The sequence below is a fragment of the Sus scrofa genome, chromosome 6, assembly GCF_000003025.6.
Source record: "Sus scrofa isolate TJ Tabasco breed Duroc chromosome 6, Sscrofa11.1, whole genome shotgun sequence".
NCBI classification, from domain to species: domain Eukaryota; kingdom Metazoa; phylum Chordata; class Mammalia; order Artiodactyla; family Suidae; genus Sus; species Sus scrofa.
The window spans coordinates 151,512,430-151,534,018 of NC_010448.4; the positions used below are offsets into that span (position 1 = coordinate 151,512,430).

The following is a 21,589-nucleotide window of genomic DNA, read 5'->3' on the forward strand; positions in this document are numbered from 1 at the left end:
CCATCATAAGTGATTAGACATAGTTCCCAGTGCTGCAGAGCAGGATCTCATTGCTTATCCATTCCAAAGGCAATACTTTGTATTTATTAACCCCAAATTCCCAATCCATCCCACTTCCTCCCCTCCCCCTTGGCAACCACAAGTCTGTTCTCCATGTCCATGATTTTCTTTTCTGTGGAAAGTTTCATTTGTGACTTATATTAGATTCCAGATATGAGTGATATCATATGGTATTTGTCTTTCTGACTTACTTCACTTAGTATGAGAGTCTCTAGTTCCATCCATGTTGCTGCAAATGGCATTATTTTGTTATTTTTATTGGCTGAGTAGTATTCCATCGTGTATATATACAACGTATTCCTAATCCAATCATCTGTCAATGGACATTTAGGTTGTTTCCATGTCTTGGCTATTGTGAATAGTGCTGCAATGAACATGTGGGTGCATGTGTCTTTTTAAAAGATATTTTATCTGGATATATGCCCAAGAGTGGATTGCTGGATCATATGGTAGGTAGTTCTATGTATAGTTTTCTAAGTTACCTCCATACTGTTTTCCATAGTGGTTGTACCAGCTTACATTCCCACCTACAGTGCAGGAGGGTTCCCTTCTCTCCACACCCCATCCAGCATTTGTTATTTATGGACTTATTAATGATGGCCATTCTGACTGGCGCTAGGTGGTACCTCATGGCAGTTTTGATTTGCATTTCTCTAATAATCAGTGATATTATCACTGAGCATTTTTTTCATGTGCTTGTTGGCCATCTGTATATCTTCTTTGGAGAAATGTCTATTCAGGTCTTTTGCCCATTTTTCAATTGGTTTTTTTGCTGTTGAATTGTATAAGTTGTTTATATATCTTGATCTAGGTTTAATATTTTCTCTTCTGGATTGAATCATCACTATAATTATTCTTAGTTCTCATTTGACCAAAATAATCTCCATACATTATAAATGCTGAAAGTTCATTATTAAACCTAAAATGAGAATTTCATTGAAGAAGCATCTCTCAACAATGGAATTTTTCCTGAAGTTTATGGATCTGTGGAGGACTAACAGTTATTCTTAGAATTACAATGGCTTCTATGTTAATTCTCTTCCAATTTTCTGTTTTTAAAATATTTTATGTTATTAGAGACTTCAAAAATATACTAAGTGGAAATATTAGTATAATACAGTTATCATTTGATTTTTCCATGGTTGTTGCCTGCAGACTGCACTTTGTAGCTGCATGTGAACTATTTAGCATGTGTCAGTCTTTGCTTAGTCAACATTTATTGAATGAATGGTGTGGGCATCTGTCCTTATTTGACTTCTGTACTTGTTATACACAAAATATTACTCTCATTTTTATTAGGCTTTTGGAATGTTGACTGTACAACTTGTGCAGCATCGCTGTTTCTTGAGAGCCATGGCAAACTGACTAATCAATCAAAGTATATTTTTCTGCTGAGCCTTGATGTAACTCAAAGTCCTTCTTAATATGGTACTTTAGGCAATTCTACTAACCAACCAGAATGGGCATGAAAACTGAAATCAATTTTATGTCCTTTGTATCTTTTTTAAAAAAGAATTATGTCTTTATTATATTTGTAAATCTGGTACCTAACACAAATAAATGTCAAGCAGTATTGAAAAGTTCATAGAAGAAAGTAAAATTTCACCACAAATTCCTCCATCCATATATTAGCGTTGGGAGCTTGAGAATGTATTATTTTACACACTTCTTTTACTACACGCAGACCTAGAGATAAAGCTCTGTGGAAATAATTACATAAAAGTATAGTCATTATATGCACCTCACTTTTAATACAAAGTATTTTTTTTTTCTTGAATCTAATAGAAGAAAAAACAAGGAATTGCTGAATCTCAGATTGTCTCTTTACAAGATGTTTATTCTTTTTTTTTAATATATATATATATATTTTATTTTCCCACTGTACAGCAAGGGGGTCAGGTTATCCTTACATGTATACATTACAATTACATTTTTTCCCCCACCCTTTGTTCTGTTGAATCATGAGTATCTAGACATAGTTCTCAATGCTATTCAGCAGGATCTCCTTGTAAATCTATTCTAAGTTGTGTCTGATAAGCCCAAGCTGCCGATCCCTCCCACTCCCTCCCCCTCCCATCAGGCAGCCACACAATGGAATACTACTCAGCCATAAAAAAGAATGACATAATGCCATTTGCAGCAACATGGATGGAACTAGAGAATCTCATACTGAGTGAAATGAGCCAGAAAGACAAAGACAAATACCATATGATATCACTTATAACTGGAATCTAATATCCAGCACAAATGAACATCTCCTCAGAAAAGAAAATCATGGACTTGAAGATGTTTATTTTTAAAAGATCATTCAAAAGTTAAGAAAAACTATGAAATACATTAAGGGGATGAGGAAAAATTGCTTTCAAATTACATGCTTCAAGATGGGCAGTATCCATTAGAGCCTTTTTGAAATATGAGAATAGTAGGTCATCTATGTCTTCACATCCTTTCCTCACATCTCTCATTTTTTTCCTTAGTGAAATTATTTTATATTGTTAGAATTCATAATATAAATATTCTAATTTATAACCATAATTTACAGTTGTTTAATCTTAATTAATATTCAAATCCATTTAGTGCTCACTACCAGCCTTTTTACCGTGACTTTGCCATTTCAGAATTCTTTTATTTTGAGGCATCATTGATTTGGTATATTTTGTTATCAGGCACCTTTTTCACCAAAGGCTCATAGGTGTTGTGTTTCTCAGTTTTTAATGTACTTGAGAATGCTCTCATCTTTATGCTTGAAAGGTAATAATTAAATTGTCTTTATGGTTCTGCTATCCAGACAACCAGATGATGCTACTATTTCTTTGCAGAGTGACTTAAAACCAGCCCACATCTCTAGCATTTAGGTGTCTTCTGGAAGCCCGCCCAAGGTCTGGGAGGATAAACTTTTTGCTCACTGCCATCATGGTGGTACCCAGGAGGCCCCTTTTGCCTTCTCTGTGTCACTTCATCTCTCTCCAATCCCTTCCTGCTCTTGGCCTAGCTGAGTACCTTTTCTTTGTTTACTGTGTGGATCATAACTCTGGCCTTGGTCCATCCTCTGTGAGATTTAATTTCTTTAACACCTGCTCTGGAAAGAAGCTGTTTCTCACAAAATTTCCTCTTTCTTACTCACAAGGAAAATGCCTTATATCCTTGGCACCTCCGAAAATTGAGGTAAATGACTTCCCTACATCTTCCTGCAGGTTTTGTTTCTTATTCCATTAAGGTTTTCTGTGTCATCTCTCTCTCTATTATTTTGTAGCCCAGTGTTTCTTCAGTTCAGGATATAGCTGCTTGCTTTGAGCAGTTCTTTATTGTATCTAAAAATGAGGTGTTTATTAGAGACTTATTACCCTACAGTGCTACGATACTGACTGGTTCGAAGCCTGATAACTGATTAGCAACATCTCACTTGGTTTCGGCCTTCATCTCTTGCCCACTAAACTAAACAGCAGAGACCACTGTAATAACGCTTTTTATTAGTGTAGTATAAACACAAAGTCTCACTAATTGTGGTTGATTCTAGTTTGTGGAGAGAATACACAAGGCAACAATTTCAACATAATGTGAGTTTTGGTTTTAATTGGGTGAGAGGACAAATGATAGGAGAAGATGGTCTAAATCGGAAGGGCTTCAGAGAAGACTTTTCAAAGGATTTGGCTTTTGAAGGAAGATTTGAAGATCAGTTTAGAGTTTGTCAGGAACTCAAGCCCTTGGAGAGAGTTCAGGAGAGAAATGGCAACACATTCAGGAGAGAAAAGCGTGGGTGGCCATGGGAACTGGAGGAAGGTTAGCACAGCCTGGAGGGTCCAGGATTGGAATCAGTGGCTGATAAGGTAGACAGATCTGTACTGGTCCATATAGATGAGTTTCCATTATAGTGTTTGTGATGGGAAGTCAGGGAATTCCAAGTTTGAAGGGCAGGGTTTTCTATAATCTAATCTGCATGTCGTGGGAGTAGCTCTGGCAGTTGTGGGGGCTGTTGTAAGAGGGTGAACCTAGAGGCAAGGAGAAAAAAGGCAACTATAAATGCACAGTTGAGACGGCAGTCATGACTTGAGCTTGACTGACTAGGAAGGTAGTGGATATGAGGTGGAGAGGGGGCTGCCGTGACAGAAGAGATGTCTTGGATGATCCCAAAGGCAGAGAGCGACTCCTTAGAGAAAAGATCAATAGCTCTGGATGCATCCGAACTGGTGGGACACTCCATCTGTCTCTTACTGGCTGTATGATCATGGGAGAGTCACTAAACAACCTTTTTTTTTTCCTTTGTATGGCCGCACCCACAGCATATGGAAAATACCAGGCTAGGGGGCAAATCAGAGCTGTAGCTACTGGCCTGTGCCACAGTCACAGCAATACCAGATCTGAGCTGCGTCTGTGACCTACACCACAGCTCATGGAAACGCTGGATCCTTAACCCACTGAGCAAGGCCAGAGATTGATCCTTCATCCTCATGGATATTAGTCAGGTTCGTTACCACTGAGCCACAGTGGGAACTCCAGTTGGGTATTTTTGATGATCTGGGTCAGGCTTGGCTGGTGTCACCTGGGCTTAAACGCTTGCGTCTGTGGTCAGATGGAGGCAAGGCTAGTCTTGAATGGCCTCTCTCCATGGTCTTCTCTGGCTGTTGGCTGGCTGTCAACTGGAGCAGTGAGAGTGACTGGGCCTCATTAACCAGCAGGCCAACCCAGTTCATACACATGGCACAAAGGGAATGTTCCAAGACCCAGAGTAGATACGAGCAGACACTTTTGATCCAGGTTCAGAGTGTTGTTTCTGCTATAGCCTTTTGTTCAAAGCAAGACAAAACCGATGCAGACAGAAAGGATGAAAAAGTAGGTTCTACTTCTTGGTGGAAGACGTGAAAAGAATTGCAGTCATTTGTGCTATGCACCACACAGGCCTATGTATGGCTTTGAACTCCAAAGCCTATGATCCTTCAGTGAAAGACATTATTTTTAATCCTTATTTATGGATGAACAAACTGAGACCCAAAGATATTAAGCAATTTGCTCAAAGTCCCTAGACTAGAGACTACCTGAACCTTGGTGTAGATCCTGGCGTGTCTGAATCCAAAGCCAGTGAATTTGTACTGGACCTGGATGATGACACTCAGGGTTCAGAGTCTGTGAGATATGAAGCCATTCACTCTTGGGGGTGGAGAAGTCATTAGAGGTTGTCTGGTCCATTAGCTGATAGGCTTTTAAATTTCCACGGGTCACTACAATTTCCAAAGATATTTTGGCAACCAACACAGATTTCTCAACCTGCTATTCTTTGCTGAGTCAGGGCACTATAAAAACCATCTCCTCTCATCCTCATGTCATTAAAAAATTAAATTTCAACACTGAAAACATAACTTTATAATTAAGAGCCATGGTTAAATTGAATGAATTCATGTTTGTGAAAACTTACTACTTTGTCTTTATTTTTGCTTATCTGTGGGCTGGGGATGTCTTTGCATTGGTCCAAGGACCAGCATTATAGAAACCACTCATCTAGCCTTTTCTCTTCATTTTTGGTACTTGAATCTCCTCTAATACATTCCTGACTTGTGGTCTTCAATTTTTGCCTCCCTTCTAGTGACAGAGAGCTCACAATTCATTCCATCTTTAGATAGCTGTACCAAAGAATAGTATTCTTTTGTTACGTTGAATACAAATCTTTCCCCCGGTGACATCTACCCATCAGCTGAAGTTCATCTTTTGGGGCTCACCTAGAAAAATTGAATGCACAAAGGCATTTGAATATAGCCATGGCACCCCTGGCTTTATTCCTAGTCCCTTTGGTCTCCATTGAGAAGTTGGCTTTGAGAGCCATCAGCTCTCAGACTCCATCCAGTTTGACTTCATCTGCTTTTGCGTAGATGTAGAAGTCCATTTTTATCTCTGGGCCTAGCCTGATCAGCTCCAGTAGATTAGGTCATCCATTTTCTCTTTCTACATATGATTCTTTTGTTAACGTGGTTTAAGATCACATTTGCCTGAGCAGGAAATCTTATTAAGCTGTTGACTCAAGGCTCAAGGTTAAGCCTCAATTTCTATAAGAATAAAATGAGAACATTATAGAGGTGTTTCAAAAGCTCAAGAGATATTTCTCAAAACCCAATACAACCTCAATAGCATTTAAAGAATATCTATCATGGACCAGGTGCTGTGACAGAGGCCGGGAACATAAAGAAGAAAGGACAGCTTCTGTTCTCAAGGAAGTCAGAGTCCAAAAAGTAAAACAGACATGCCAAACAATAATACAATAAGATCAGTTTTTTGGATGATGGGTATCAACTGAGATGGGAAAATGGGAAAAGCAGTATCAATGCCTCCCTGGGGTTCAAGGAAGCCTTTATAAAGGATGTAGCATCAGAATCAAGAGCTGACAGGTAGAACTGGTCTCTCGACCTTTGGGACAGTTTTTAAATCCTAGAGGTTAAGAAGCACAGGCTTTGGGACCAGACCATCTGAACCACAGTCATGACACTGCCCCTTCTCATAGGTTAAAGCCCCTATATCTCAGCATATTTCTCAAGGACATTATTGCTCCCTTCGCAGTGTTATGAGTATTGAATAAGATTACATGCATAAACTTCTTGGTATAGTCCTGGTACGTAATGTGGTAACTATTCTTATTCCAAATGACCCAAGATAACTCAGGGTCCAAGCCTGATCAAGTGTTCCCTTTAACTTCCTTCAATTGCTGTCTTCCTGATACAATGAGGAATAAACCCAGGATGCATCCTTGCTTATCAGAGTCTGCAGGAATGACTTTAAAAAGGGTACATGGGTGGGCCAAGAGGCTGCTGATACTCACTGGGGTAGCAGAACAATCTGAGAAATTCACATTTCTCTTATGAAATATAATCACTGAAAACCCAATCCAACATTAAATGATTTTTTAAATTGGAAATAATTTAAAACTTAAAGAAAAATCATAAAAATAAGAAAAGTACAAGGATAGCTATATGCCCTTTACTCAGATTTTCTATTGTTAACATTCTGCTCCATTTGTTTTATCATTTCCACACACACACACACACACACAAACACACACATATATATTCTGAATCATTTGAGGGTAAGTTGCATAAATTATGGACTTGATTCTAAATATTACAGTATCTATTTTCTAGGAACAATGATATTCCCTTCCAAAACCACAATGTGGTGATCAACTTGAGTAAACGCTGAAGAATACTTTGATGATAATCTATTGCCCTTATTCCAACTTTATCAACTGGCCCAATAAAATCCTTTACATCATTTTTAAAACCTCCATTATAGAATCCAAGAGTCAAAACTATATAAAAAGTTATGCTCAGAGGAGTGTGTCACTCCCTTACCTCCCTTCCTCCCTGTTTCCTTACTCCTATAATATCCAACTTAGTCGTTTTCTTGTTTTTATCCTTTTTTGCGGGGGGGGGGCAAAGATAAGAAAAGATTTGTGTTTTCTTACTTCCCCTTTTATTTTACATAAAAGCTAGCATACTATGTATGTAATTTTGGATTCTGATTTTGTCGGTTAACAGCATCTCCTGGAACTCACTCTGTGTCATTATATAGTGATCGCTATTCTTTTCTAAAACAGAATAGTACTCCATTGTGTAATACTATGGGTTATTGAACCAGTCTCCTATGTTTGGATATATAAGTAGTTTCTGGTGTTAGGAAATAAAAATGATACTGCACTGAATAGCCTTATGTATATGTAGTTTTTTTATTATTAGAGGTTGATGGTAATTTCATAAAAGTAATACTCTGGGTAGAAGAGTAAATACATACGCAGTTTTGTTATTTATTGACAAATTGTACTCCACAGGGTTGATGTTGTTTTGCATTTCCACTGGTAAAAGAGTGCCTGGGAAACCAACATTTCGACTTTTATTTTCACATGATGATAAAGTAGGGATTCAGGAGCCAGGACAGAATGAAGATCAAAGGCCAGGTGCTGCACAAAGTGAGAAAAAGATGCCCAGCACAAAATCGATACACCGAATGCTTTTCCCAACCCTTGGACATCATTTGCTTAAGGGGAGGGCAGTGTTATTTAATTTTTCTCTCTAGGGCAAGGCATCTCTCACAAGAGATCTTAGCAAGATGCCTAGCACATTGTAGATGATCTATAGATATTGACTGCTGAAATGAATGAAAGAATAAACTGGGAAAAACTTGGCATTGCCCCCTGGAATAAATAAACCTGGCTGGGACATTATTTTAAAAGAACAAATCTCACCTCTTCTTCTCCCCTTCCATTCTAGACAGACGCTTCCTTGTACAGCTGTTCCTGGGGACTGAGCAGTTTGAAGTTTCCAAAGATGAAAACATGTAAGCAGTCCTTGCATTAGGAGATGGGGCTGCACAGAGGCCTATTGTCTGCAGGGACACAGGGAGCTCTGTGGTGGAAGGGGAGTGTCCTTCACGGCAGCCTGGTCTTTTCAGCCTGAGCATTGCCTTTTCTCTCTGGAATGTAATATTCTACCCCTGCCCTCGGAGTGGCATTGTGCAGTCGCAGGGTCAGCAGTGGGGGGGCACAGGCAGGGAAATGATCTCTGTACGGGCAATCTAATAAGTCAGAGGCAGCATCAGAGGGCACGGCCAGGACGAGGCCTCTGAATGAGTGCTTTGTGCAGGTCCTGGTGGCAGTGGCTGGAGAGGCACCTTCCTCTTGCAGCTCACCTGGTAGCTGAACAAAGCTGCCTTTCAGGCCTAAGGCCCTGCAGCAAACATTGCGCAGGTGATAGACCTGCTTTCCTGCCCTGCAGTGGCCCAGGGATCACATTTCTGGCTGGCATTTCTTGCGGGTGGCCGCTAGGGCTCCTTCTCCCTCTAGGCTCTTGAAGCAGCAGAAATCACCCAAGAGAGGATGGGCCACCTGTTCTGAGGCCAGAAGGGTCACTGCCACTCTGAGGACTTTTTCTTCAGAGTCACAGGGGAGCAGACACGGCTAATCTAGGTTTCCGCTGAATTTTGGCTCAGTCCACACTAACAAGCACTCTTTGTCTAGCCCTCAGCATTTATAAAATTCCTTTTCTCATTTGATCCTCATGATGGTTTTGAGAGGTCAATGGAATAACTTTTACACTAGAGAAGATGGAGCCATGATGAACTGAAGTGGGTCGAGGTGGTAGAGTTTTCCAACTCCAGATTCAGAGTTCCTTCCAGGACTCTATTTCCACAGAACATGGGAGCTAGAGTGATGGTAGGGGCAAAATACTATGCTGCAACATGATTTTGAATTTCATTTCAGCTGCTAGCCATACTTGAAAGAGCAAGGTACTTTGATATAAAAGCGACACCTCTGTTCTGAGTTTGGGTTCCTTGTCTAAGGGATTGTTTATATATTTTTAAATTATTTAAAATTTTTATTTCTTTTCCTTTTTAGGGCCATGCATGTGGCATATGGAAGTTCCTGGGCTAGGGGTTGAATGCAGCTGCAGCTGCAGGTCTATGCCACAGCCACAGCAATGCCAGATTTGAGCTGTGTCTGCGACCTATAACCTGCAGCTCATGGCAAAGCCGGATTCTTAACCCACTGAGTGAGGCCAGGACTCAAACCCTCATCCTCATGGATACTAGTTAGGTTCTTAACCCGCTGAGTCATAGTGGGAACTCCTAAAGGATTGCTCATAGTTTTTATCTGTCAGAGCTGAAAACAGAAATTGTGAAGCACTCATGATTCTATTTGGGCTTATAAACTCACAGAGAGAGGCTGGTTCTATGGTTCAAGGAAACAAAAGGGGTTTATCTAGAAGTGGATGGATTTCCCTTTCTCTGACTCAGACAGGGTTAGTTAGGATTTAGGGTGTTTCTTTAAGTGGCAGAGATCCATGACCTATGTAAACAGAGCACCAAATAAGGGAAGATGTCTATGAGAGGACTGCTAACACTGAGGCTTTTAGAGCAGGTGTCATATCCGTGGCTAGGCCTATGTGGGGTGAGAGAGCACCACTGGGGAAATGGGTGCCACTCCTGGGGCAACCTCACCTGCTAGAAGGTGGAGGGCTGTTTGCCCAGTTGTATCACTTACAGGATGGATGCAACTATAAGGATGGAAAACACCATGGGGTGTTCCTTCATTCGGTGCATATTCTATAAACCTCCAACATCATTTTGAAAACCATAGGCAGGGAAGAAAATCACCCTCAAAAGTGACTGAAATTAAATCCTCCCTGCCCCTGGCCAAAAGGATCTCAGAGCTAAATTTAATTTGCGTAAAGAAAACGAAAAATTTATTCATTCATTCATTTATTCATTCAACAATTTTTATTGAGTTATTACCATGAGTCAGTAGGATCTCTAAGAACGTCAGTATGTCTTTCTCTGGACAGCTTAACAGAATTTGTTTAAAATGGATTATTTTGATATTTGGCCTCTATAATGATTCTGTTTTCTCTGTCATGCTTTCTCTTCATGAATCATTTGTTTTAGTGTTTGCATAAATCCTACTCTGCCTTCAAAATATGGTTCGAATGCCTCCTTTCCCACAGATACTTTTTGTCCCACCTAACCCATAAATTAAGGTGTAGCTGGGTCTCAGCTTGAGCACGGGCCATGTCTACTCATGGATCTAGGCATGTCTGAGGGTGTCTGGAAAACTGCAGCCTCAGGCCTGATGGAACTCTATTTTGGGGGATATGGAGAATCCTCCTCTGAAATAAATCATGTCTCTACTTATGGGATCCAAACAGATACATCTCAGCATGTCTGGAAAACCAATAGAGTGACCTCAGTTTTTAGGAAGTGGATAGCATCAGATTCCCAAGGGAAAAATATTATCCTTTAGTGAGAAGGCATCCCACTTAAAGCTCTTAATAGAGTGACAAACTTCACCTTCACAGGCCAGAGAGAGAGAGTGCTCTGAATACAGCACAGGGGTTGCCATTTGGGTTTGTCTCCTAGCTTGCAAAGCTGTGTCTTGGGAGCACAGAGTTGCCATATATGAAAACAGAACTAACTACTTTATTTGAATCTCTGCATTTAAACATTTTGGTAACACCCCCAACCCTTCATTCTGGGAAATTTACGCAAAAGGAATAGAAATACTCTCCTCCATTTGACCACAAACTTGTGTTGAAGCTTTGGCATGTTCAAGTCTCTGGGTCACTGAAGGTGAGCCTGGGCAGTAAAACAATCATGAGCCTGGGTCTAGAACTTGATTGGATATCATAGAGGAGCCATGAGCCCTGGACTGCCTCGTGCCCAGGTGTAGAACTATGCATGAGTGGATTTGTTCAGGAGTTAGACCTGCCTGTGGATTTACAGAACTTACATGAAGAAGTCTTAAAGGTAGCTGGTGTTAGTCCGACAGAGGCAAAATATCACACAATTTTTGGCTCGTCACGTAAGTGTGATCCAGAGGCAGACGGAGTGAGTGGAGAAATGATGGAGACAAGGCTGAGGAGGGTGATGGGGGAAGATCATGGGCAAACTTGTAGCCAGTCCAAGGGAGCTTGACTTGATTGTGAAGACAGGTCAGATTGTGTTTAGAAAAGGTCATTTTGGAGGCTGGTAGATAACCGATTGGAGATAGGTAAAACTGAAGGAGGGGAAACTAATTACATGTCACTATTCTCAATAGCTCTAGGACTGTTGCTGACTATGGAACATGCCTGGTCTTAGAAGTGGTAGAATTTTTTCCCCAGGTCCTCTATTTGGATGGGCTAACTGTCTGGGGAGTAAAGTGAAACTTAGTCTTTATCTTGAAGTATCTTTTGATGACTATTTTCCAGTCATCAAAGAGTCAGTTATTTATTTAATATTTATTTATTTATTTATTTTGCTTTGTAGGGGTGCACCTGTGGCATATGGAAGTTCCCCGGCTAGGGGTCAAATTAGAGGTGCAGCTGCCAGCCTACACCATTGCCACAGAAACACCGGATCTGAGCTTTGTCTGTGATCTACATCACAGCTCATGGCAATGCCAGATCCTTAATCCACTGAGCGAGGGCAAGGATTGAACTCGCATCCTCCTGCATTCTAGTCAGGTTTGTAACCCACTGAGCCACAACGGGAACTCTCCAAAGAGTCCTTTAAATTAGACACCTTTGTTGAAGAATCTTTCATTTTATGAGCCTGATAATCAAAGCTTATGTATCAAGAACTAATTTCTGCCTTTATTACAGGCTTCTAGAAGACCTGATTATTTGGGCACAGTAGTTAATAAAGAAACAGTGAATGAAATCTGATCCACTGATATTCTCACCCCTTCCATGTTTTCTTCATTTTGCGCTGAAGTAATAAGAATACTCTTTTGCTTTAAATTTGTTTGCTTTTTAGTGCACCTAGTAATGTTTAGTAACAACATTACACCTGGTAGTGTTACAACCATCAGCTCTCCTTTGATTGAAACACATACCCCCCCCCACATCACTTACATCCCATCCCATCAGAAACAGTAGTTCATTACGGCAGAAAATCAGGATCTTTAAAGAAGTAACAAGTTATGCAGTTTGAAAATTTTCACATAGAAATTTATTCTTTCTAGAAGGCTTACAGGATGGAGGCCCATTATCCCTTTGTGTCACCTTCAGTATCCACCTATGTTGGCCTTTAAAAAAGGAAAATATTTATTTGATCACTATCTCTGTACTACACATGGAAATTTTGCATGTGTGGCAACGAGAACACTAAATGGGAATCCAAACACAAAGAATTACTCTAAACAAATGTATAATTGATGTTATTATTGTCATCCATTCGAAATGCCACTGGGATCGTCAGAGGATGGGAGGGTGGTTGTCATGGCTGATTGTAGTGATATAATGAGGGAATTGCTGGTAACTGATGAATTTATTGTAGTTTTTAGCTACTTACATGTTTTTATGACTAATAGCTATTTTAAGAGATTGAATTGAAATTGGGCCATTATAATATTATCTTCGAAAAAGATAATTGAGCTCCTTAATGCTTTAGATATATCAACTTTAAGAATATCATCCAGCTGATTTGTGGTCATATAATTTTTCAGAAAGCTTTTCTCCAAACAAGATTATATATGTAAAGAAATGCTCAAACCTTCCATAGAGCTTCAAATTCTCTCCTACTCAAATGCCACATTTCCTCAGAAATAGCTTAACAATTTATGGTCAAGCCATAGGCAAAGACTATTCTTTTCATACTTCTAGGAAAGAAATCTCCTCTGTCTCATTTTTATTTGTACAAAAAATGGTTAAAATGGGACAATACGTTTTTTACCCTGAATGGTGACTGCCAGCTATTAAAATGCTAATTTCCCCCAAAATACAAAAAAAAAAAAAAACCCAAATAGGAGAGCCAAAGACAGCCAGGAAACAAGAGAAATGAAGTCTATGGAGTGATTAATCATTTGATTAACCAGGTAAGTCTCTGGCACATTACTAATTAGCTCACTTACAAAGCCCTGGACTGAGAATCCCTGGTTTGATTAAAGAGGTGCTGAGCCATTCAAACCCTGATGCTTGAGCTCCTTTCATAAAACAAAATATGACTTTCATGCTAAGCTCATTTCTTTAATCCAGCTGTGATTTCTCAGGCCTCTGACACTCAGGCCTAGGCACATAAATCAAAAATTAAATTCCACGCTGTCCTCGTGAATGTTCAGAGACTAGGATCTATATTTTAGGACACTTTTTTTTTTTCTAAATTGAAAAGGGGTGTTTACATTCAGAGGTTGCAGGAATTACCTGTTGGCTATCTCAAAGCTATTGTTTTCGATGACCTTTAGGTTATCTGGAGCATGGGTAGAAGAAGACTTGGCCTTGGGAGGACGTATAAATCTGCCCTCTCTCCACTCTATTCTTCTGGGAGGGTTTATGACCTGTGAGAAAGGATACTTGACATTAATAACAAAGATCTCAACTTTACTAGGGAGTCTGCCTTTAAAATATACTCAAAGATGATTGCTTCTTTTTGTTTGTTTGTTTTTCAGTGCTGCATCCATGGCATATGGAAGTTCCCAGGCTACGGGTTGAATTGGAGCTATAGCTGCCCGCCTAGCCACAGCCACAGCAACATGGGATCTGAGCCGCGTCTGCAACCTACACCACAGCTCAGGGCAACACTGGATTCTTAACCTGCTGAGTGAGGTCAGGGATCAAATGTGCATCCTCATGGATCCTGGTCGGGTTTGTTAACCGCTGAACCATGAGGGAACTCCAGATGATTGTTTCTTGATGAAATATTTCTGTTCTTAGTCACGTGAAAACTTTTGTTTTTCCCCCTAGATTGAAACATCCATCTTCTCTGTGGTATTCAGTGAAGGCCACCCTTACAACTTAAAGGACAAGAGGTATAGTGGATTCTTCCTGATTTTACTTTGAATTCTCATACAGGATATTTGCTACTTTACTCTTAAGTTTGCTTAAAACATCTGAAGATACTGTGTCAGGTACTCTCCCTGTACTAATGAATTCATCAGGTCTAAGGGAGTTTTCTTTGTGATTATTGCAAGAATAGAGAAACTAAAAGAAATGTATGGCTAGATTAGCTGAGGTATAGGGGTGAGACCAAATCCAAATTCTTACCCTATGATATTCCAGGTTGATCACATCATGTCTGGATAGTGTCTCCATTGTGGGTGATATGTGTGTATATATATATATATATATATATATAGAGAGAGAGAGAGAGAGAGAGAGAGACAGAGACAGAGAGACAGAGACAGAGAGACAGAGAGAGATACACACACACACACACACACACAAGCACACAAATACTCCTTCCCATATATATATATATATATATATATGCATACACACACACATATATATACATACACACATACCTCTTTTATTTTTTATTTTTATTTATTTTTTAGATTCTACATATAAGTGATACCATATGATATTTAGGTTTCTCTGGCTTACTTCACTTAGTATGATAATCTCTATGTCCACCCATATTGCTACGAGTGGCATCATTTCCTTCTTTATTATGGCTGAGTAATAGTCCATTATATATATGTACCACATTTTCCTTATCATTCATCTGTTGTTAGACATTTACTTTTCTTCCATGTCTTGGCTATTGTAAATAGTGCTGCAATGAACATTGTGGTCCATGTATCTTTTTGAATTGTGTTTTTCTCCAGATACATGCCCAGGACTGGAATTGAAAGATCATATGGTAGCTCCATTATTGGTTTTTAAAGGAATCTCATACTAGTTCTACATAGGTTCATTTACATTGTGGGTGACATATTTTGAAAGGGTATTGAAAAAAATAGCTCACCTAGTGAAGACCAGGAAAGAGAGGATTATTTGGGGGAAGTTTTGTCCTTGGGGGAATAGCTAAGAAACCAGAGGAGACTGGAGTGGAAGTGGAGGAACATGGCACTTACCTTTAAATGGCCGAAAGGTGTTGTGTTACATTGTATGAAGTATATTCTTATCCACATGAATCCCCAACAGGTAGCACAGTGCCTGGTAAGGAGCAATTATAAACAGTAATCACCATTTTTTGAGCACATACTATGCACCAGTCATTGCAACTGTGTTTTGCTTGCCTTGTCTAAGTCAGAAATGATTATTATCTTCAATTTATAGCTGAGGAAATCCAGGCTTGGAAAGATCAAGAAACGTATCCCAAGTCGCATAATAAATACCTAAGTTAGGATTTAAGCAAAATCTGTTTCCGGGCTCTGAGTCTTTGTCTTCATGGTGCTCTCCTTCTCAAGGACCTCTCCTGATGCATCAATGAGGATGATATCACTGGGATCTTGGATGGGTGGCCAGATTCTATCACTGCTATCTTTTCCCTTGTGGATGAGGAAATGAGGTTTGGGGAATGGAGTATCCACAGCTAGTATGTTCAGAGGTAGCATTAAAACCTAAACTTTTGTGTACAAAAATCCAGCCTCTTGATCATTATGTTCTACTATCCTTTTGGTACAAACTTACACATGCTTGTTTATAATTTTCCCTGAGTGAAATATTACTATTTCAAGTCTGAATCTCCACTAGATCTACCCTCTTTGGCTTAACTTCCAAAAACTAAGGATTCCCTTGGCTTCTGTACCAGAGTTTTTGGTTTGCTCAGTTCCTCCCTGGATCCTTCATGGACTCTTCTCCAGCTGACCTTCCTCCCTGATGGTGGTGAGGATAATATAACCTAAGTTTATGAAGTGATTTGTCACTGTCAAGATATCAGATACAATACTGAGGCTTATTTAAATGTGGAATTTAAATATTTAAATATTCTTTAGATTTAAATGTTCCTTATAATATTTAAACTTTCCTTGTAAAAATCCCATGAGTAGAATTATTATTGCCTACCTTTCACAGGTTAGCAACCATTGTCTCAGAGAGGATATATAAGTTTTGCCAGTTTTACAACTAGTTACTTGATAGCCAATTCAGACTTATAATATATATTCATTATATATACTCATTATATATATTCTTTTTTTTTGGGGTTGGGCTTTTCCTTTCTTGTACTATCAGGAATTTATGAGCATCATAAAATGAGTCAATATTCCTTTCTTTTCTTTCTCTTCTCTCCCTCCCTTCATTCCTTCCTTCCTTCTTTCCCTCCCTCCTTTCTCTCTTCCTTTTCTCTTTTCCTCCCTCCCTCCCTGCCTTCCTTTTCTCCCTTTCCTTCTTTTTTTTTATTTTCCCACTGTACAGCAAGGGGGTCAGGTTATCCTTACATGTATACATTATATATTCTTGATAGAACATGCATGTGAAGAATTTGCTTCACACTTCTCAACTTTGCTTGCTAACTTTTTCCTTCTTCCCCTGCCCCAAAGAGTATGAAAATCCCAGGGCATTACCAGATAACTATCATCCTTTTTATCATCATCAATTTAAGTTGAAAACTGTAGAAAAATATAAATAACACTCATTCTGTTCTTTAAAGATAGGAATTCATTATAAAGAAAAGAAACAGAGTCTTATAGAAATGAAGTGACTTTCTCTTGGTCTTCCAACTATATATAATGGGAAGGTATATGGTGAGAAGGCTGTGCCTTGATTTCAGGGCATTCAAGGTTGGATGGCATATATTTTGATACAAGAGCAGATAAATAATCCAGATGTTAGTGGAGAAGGAATAGACAAAGATGGAAAAATGTTTAAGAAATCTACAAAAGTAGTAAAAAGTCATAGAAGTGCCATGGAAGCCTTGGTAAGGCATCTGATATAAAATATAGATGAGTTGCAGATAAGTTGTATGTACACGTGGATAAAGAAGCCCTTTTTAGTTCAGAGAAGTTTAGTTAAGTGGCCCCTCGATTAAGGGAATGAATTTTTTTTTTTTTTTTTTTGCTTTTTAGGGTAACACCAGTGGCATACAGAATTTCCTGGGCTAGGGGGTCGAATTCGAGCTGCAGCTGCCGGTCTTTACCACAGTCATAGCAAGGCCAGATATGAGCCATGTCTGTGACCTGCACCGTAGTTCATGGCAATGCCGGATCCTTAACTCATGGAGCAAGGCCTGGGATTGAACCTGCCTCCTCATGGATCCTAGTTGGTTTCATTACCTCTGAGCTACAATGGGAACTCTAAAGAGTCTAAATCTTTATAGGGTCTCCAAGGCCCTCTGTGATCTGGGCTCTGTTGCCTCTCCTTCCTTATTTTCACTCTCCCTATTTGGTTCTTGATACTGCAGCACACTGGCCTTCTTGACATTTCTCAGCTATAGGAAACATGCTCTGATTTCAGGGATTTTGGATTTGCTGTGCTCTCTGCCTCAAACTTTCTAAATCCAGATGTCCACCATGCTTGTCTCCTTGTTTCATTCAAATCTCATCCACCTTAAAACTTTATGCCTTGTCTTGTTTCTCTGCCTTGCACACATCACCATCTGACATGTTTTCTCTCTTTTGTTCAGGTGCCTGTTATCTGTTTTCTTCAACTAGAAATATGAGCCACTGTGTCCCTTTTGCCTGGAACAGTTAGTGGACACCTAATGGGCACTTGTAAATTTTATTAAATGAATGAATAAAATGGAGTGTCTGAGCCTGTGAACTTGGTCAACCTATGGGTCTAAGCGATTGTGTCCCTGGAGGTGGTGAGGGGTGAGATGTTGGATAAACTGTCTGTCAGGTCTTACAGGCCCAGCTTTCAATAGTGACACCATGTGGCAGGAGAGACAATGCCAACCAAGGGCTGACTGCAGACCTTCCAGTTTTCAGTTGGTCTGGTATGTTTAAGTAGGACTGAGTAAACCCCAGGGATCTTGGACAATTTCAGGTGGTGTGTTCTTAAGACTTTAACTCAGTCTATGTTGCAGTAAGGTGAGATAATGACATGGTTTAATATGCAAAAATAGCATAAGGTAGGTAGTGAGGGGTCTTCCTCTCACCTCTGCCCTTGGTCACCCAGGAACTCTGCTCAGAGGTAACCGGTGTTATCAATTTCTTGTGAGGCCCTCTTGAACTATTTATGCAAGTTTAAACAATTCCATGTAGAGACCTGCATACTTTTTCTCTTTTGCTTATTTTGTACAAAATACAGAATGTTATGCACACTGTTTTGCATCTTGTTTGTATTTTTAAAATTAAGGTATAAGGTGTAAGGCACAGAAATCTTGTGTACAGTGTGGTGAATTTTTCTCCCAATATATGCCAAAGTAATAACCTGGATTGAGACATGTGTTACCGAGACCCCAACAACTGCCCTTGTGCCTTTCCCAGTCACCCTCTGAGATCATTGCCAGCCTTACTTTTATCATTATCTATTATTTTCTCCTGGTCAAAAAGGCCATATGGATGGAATCATGTAGTATGTGCTATTACATTTCTGACTGTTTCCCTCAAGATCGTGTGCTTCTTTAAATATAAAAACACATCTTGGGAGTTCCCGTCGTGGCGCAGTGGTTAACGAATCCGACTAGGAACCATGAGGTTGCGGGTTCGGTCCCTGCCCTTGCTCGGTGGGTTAACGATCCGGCGTTGCCATGAGCTGTGGTGTAGGTTGCAGACGCGGCTTGGATCCCGCGTTGCTGTGGCTCTGGCGTAGGCCGGTGGCTACAGCTCCGATGCGACCCCTAGCCTGGGAACCTCCATATGCCGCAGGAGTGGCCCAAGAAATAGCAACAGCAACAACAAAAAAAGACAAAAGACAAAAAAAAAAAAAAAAACAAAAAAAAACAAACAAACAAAAAACACATCTTGATTGTAGGACATAAAATGTTTTCTTGTCCTTTTTTATGATTACGTGGTATCCCATTGTAAGAATGCACCATGTTCTAGTTAACCACTCAGTCCTTATTTAGATGGGATTTGCATAAAAAGCACAAGCGTATGTGTAGGTATATCTGCTTGATGAATACAAGGAAGTGGAATTGCTAGGTCAAATGGTATGTACTGGTGTAATTTTGAAAGGTACTTCCCATTTGTCCTCCCGTGTGTTTATAATAATGTACAATTCCATCAGCAATATCCAAGAATGCTTCATTTCCTTACCATCCAAACATATTTTCAAAATATGGATCATTGCCAATTTGCAAGAGAAAAATGGTGTCCCAGTAATTTTCTCACATGAGTGACATTAGCATTATTTCTTATTTTAAAAACCCATTTGTATTCTTCTGTAAACTATGTACACTTGAGCATTTTCTGTGGGATTAGAGATATTTTCTACTATTTTTCTCTGAACACTCTTTATATGTTTGGAAAAACAGCTCTTTGATATGATATGAATTGCAAACATATTTTCCCAAAAATTTCATTTGTCTTCTGACTATTTTTAGCCATTCATAAATATTTTATTTTTATGTGGTCAAATTACTGACCTATTTAAAGTTTCAAGGTTTTGTGTTATTCTTCGTAAAGGCTTCCCTACTCCTAGATTGTTAAAATAAATCATAAATTTTCCTCTAGTCTATTTTAGTTTCCTTTTAAATTATTGAAAACTTTGATACTTCTGGAATTAATTTGTGTGTAAGGTATGAAGTAGGAACTAAAATTTTCTCCCATTATAACCTATCACACTAATTCTATTTATTCACTGATAGTTTTCCTAAAACTGAAATGCCACTTATTATATACTATCTGTGCATTTGGGTTTATTTCATAATTTCATATTGTTCTATTTGTGTTTGCCACTCTAAGTTATTGTAGGTTTACTATGCTTAATGTCTGGAAGGCTTATAAATAGAAGCATGTCAATACAGAGGTACTGTCTTATTCTTTAATAATGGCAACAGTCTCCATAGCAATCAAGTATGATGATAAAAGAGATATGATTATATTTCATCTCAAATTAAGGAGAAGAATATTGTAGCTTAGAGAAGAATAAAATGTAGTCATGATAAGGATCTTAGACTAAGATTCTAGAACATATTCCTATTACCCCTAACTCCAGTATACACATACACTTAGTGAGTAACCTGCCTGGAACAGATGGAACCATTTGGCTTGAAGATTGTGAGTGATAAACTCTAACCTAAGTGATAGGTTAGAGTTTGATTGTGGAAGCTTTGCTTTTATTCTCAGTCTTTTAAAAGTAATAATGTAAAGAATAGATTTTATAACTATTTTTTAGAATTTCATTTTGTCTTAATTTATGATTTAAAATTTGTTTACTGAAAAAATATTTGTGGAGTATGCATCCATTAGAATGGAGAAAATCCAAAACACTGACAGCACAAAATGCTGGTGGGGAAGTGGAACAATGGGAACTCTCATTCATTGCTGAGGAGAATGCAAAATGGCACAGCCACTTTGGAAGACAGTTTCGTAGTTTCTTAGAAAACTAAACATACTCTTACAATATGATTCATCAGTCACATTCTTTGATGTTTATCCAAAGGAACTGAAAACTTATGTCTACACAAAAACCTGAACACAGATGTGTATAGCAGCTTCATTCATATTGCTGAAACTTGGAAGCAACTAAGATGGTCTTCAGCAGGTAAATGGATAAGTAAACTGTGGTACCTCCAGACATTGGAATATTACTCAGCACTAAAAAAGAGCTATAAACCTATGAAAACAATGGAGAGACCTTAAATGTATGCTATCAAGTAAAAGAAGGCAATATGTGAAGGCTACATGCGGATGAGTCTAACTATATGGCATTCTAGAAAACGCAAAACTATGGAGACAGCAAGAAATCAATGGTTGCCAGGTGTTGTGGGCAAGGGAGGGATGAATAGGGTGAAAGATAAGAATTTTAGGACGGTGAAACTATTCTCTATGATGCTAAAATGGTGGATACATACATGTCATTACACATTTGCCAAAACCATTAGACTGTACGACACCAAGAGTGAACCTTAATGTAAACTGTGAACCTTGGGTCATGATGCTGTTTCAGTGCAGGTCCATTGATTGTAATAAGTATCCACTCTAGTGTGAGATGTTGATGGTGGGGGAGCCTTGCACTGGGGGGATAGGAGGTATATGTACCTTCCTTCAATTTTGCTGTGAACCTAAAATTATGCTAAAACATAAAATATATGAAAGAATTTTTAGAAAAAATCATTGAGTACCCACTGTATTTTAGATACTTTAAAAGTAGTAGTTGGAATTAAATAATAGTCCCTGCCCTCACAGATTTGGGAGTACCAGCCTAAATGTTATGTGATGCCTGACGAGAGTCCTAAACATTCTCAGAGG

At 39.1% G+C, this 21,589-nt stretch overlaps 1 long non-coding RNA gene across 9 annotated transcripts in view; it reads left to right on the forward strand.

The window, feature by feature from the left end:
• LOC110261419 overlaps positions 1-21,589 on the forward strand; it is a 137,352-nt gene that overhangs the window by 88,777 nt on the left and 26,986 nt on the right. For 4 of the 9 annotated variants that reach the window (XR_002345476.1, XR_002345469.1, XR_002345470.1 and 1 more), the window contains one exon: positions 14,250-14,314. This is a non-coding gene — a long non-coding RNA (uncharacterized LOC110261419). Of the gene's footprint in view, positions 1-8,306; positions 8,374-14,249; positions 14,315-20,780; positions 20,883-21,589 lie in introns of all 9 variants that reach the window. The other 5 variants (XR_002345471.1, XR_002345473.1, XR_002345472.1 and 2 more) reach the window with 3 other exon arrangements.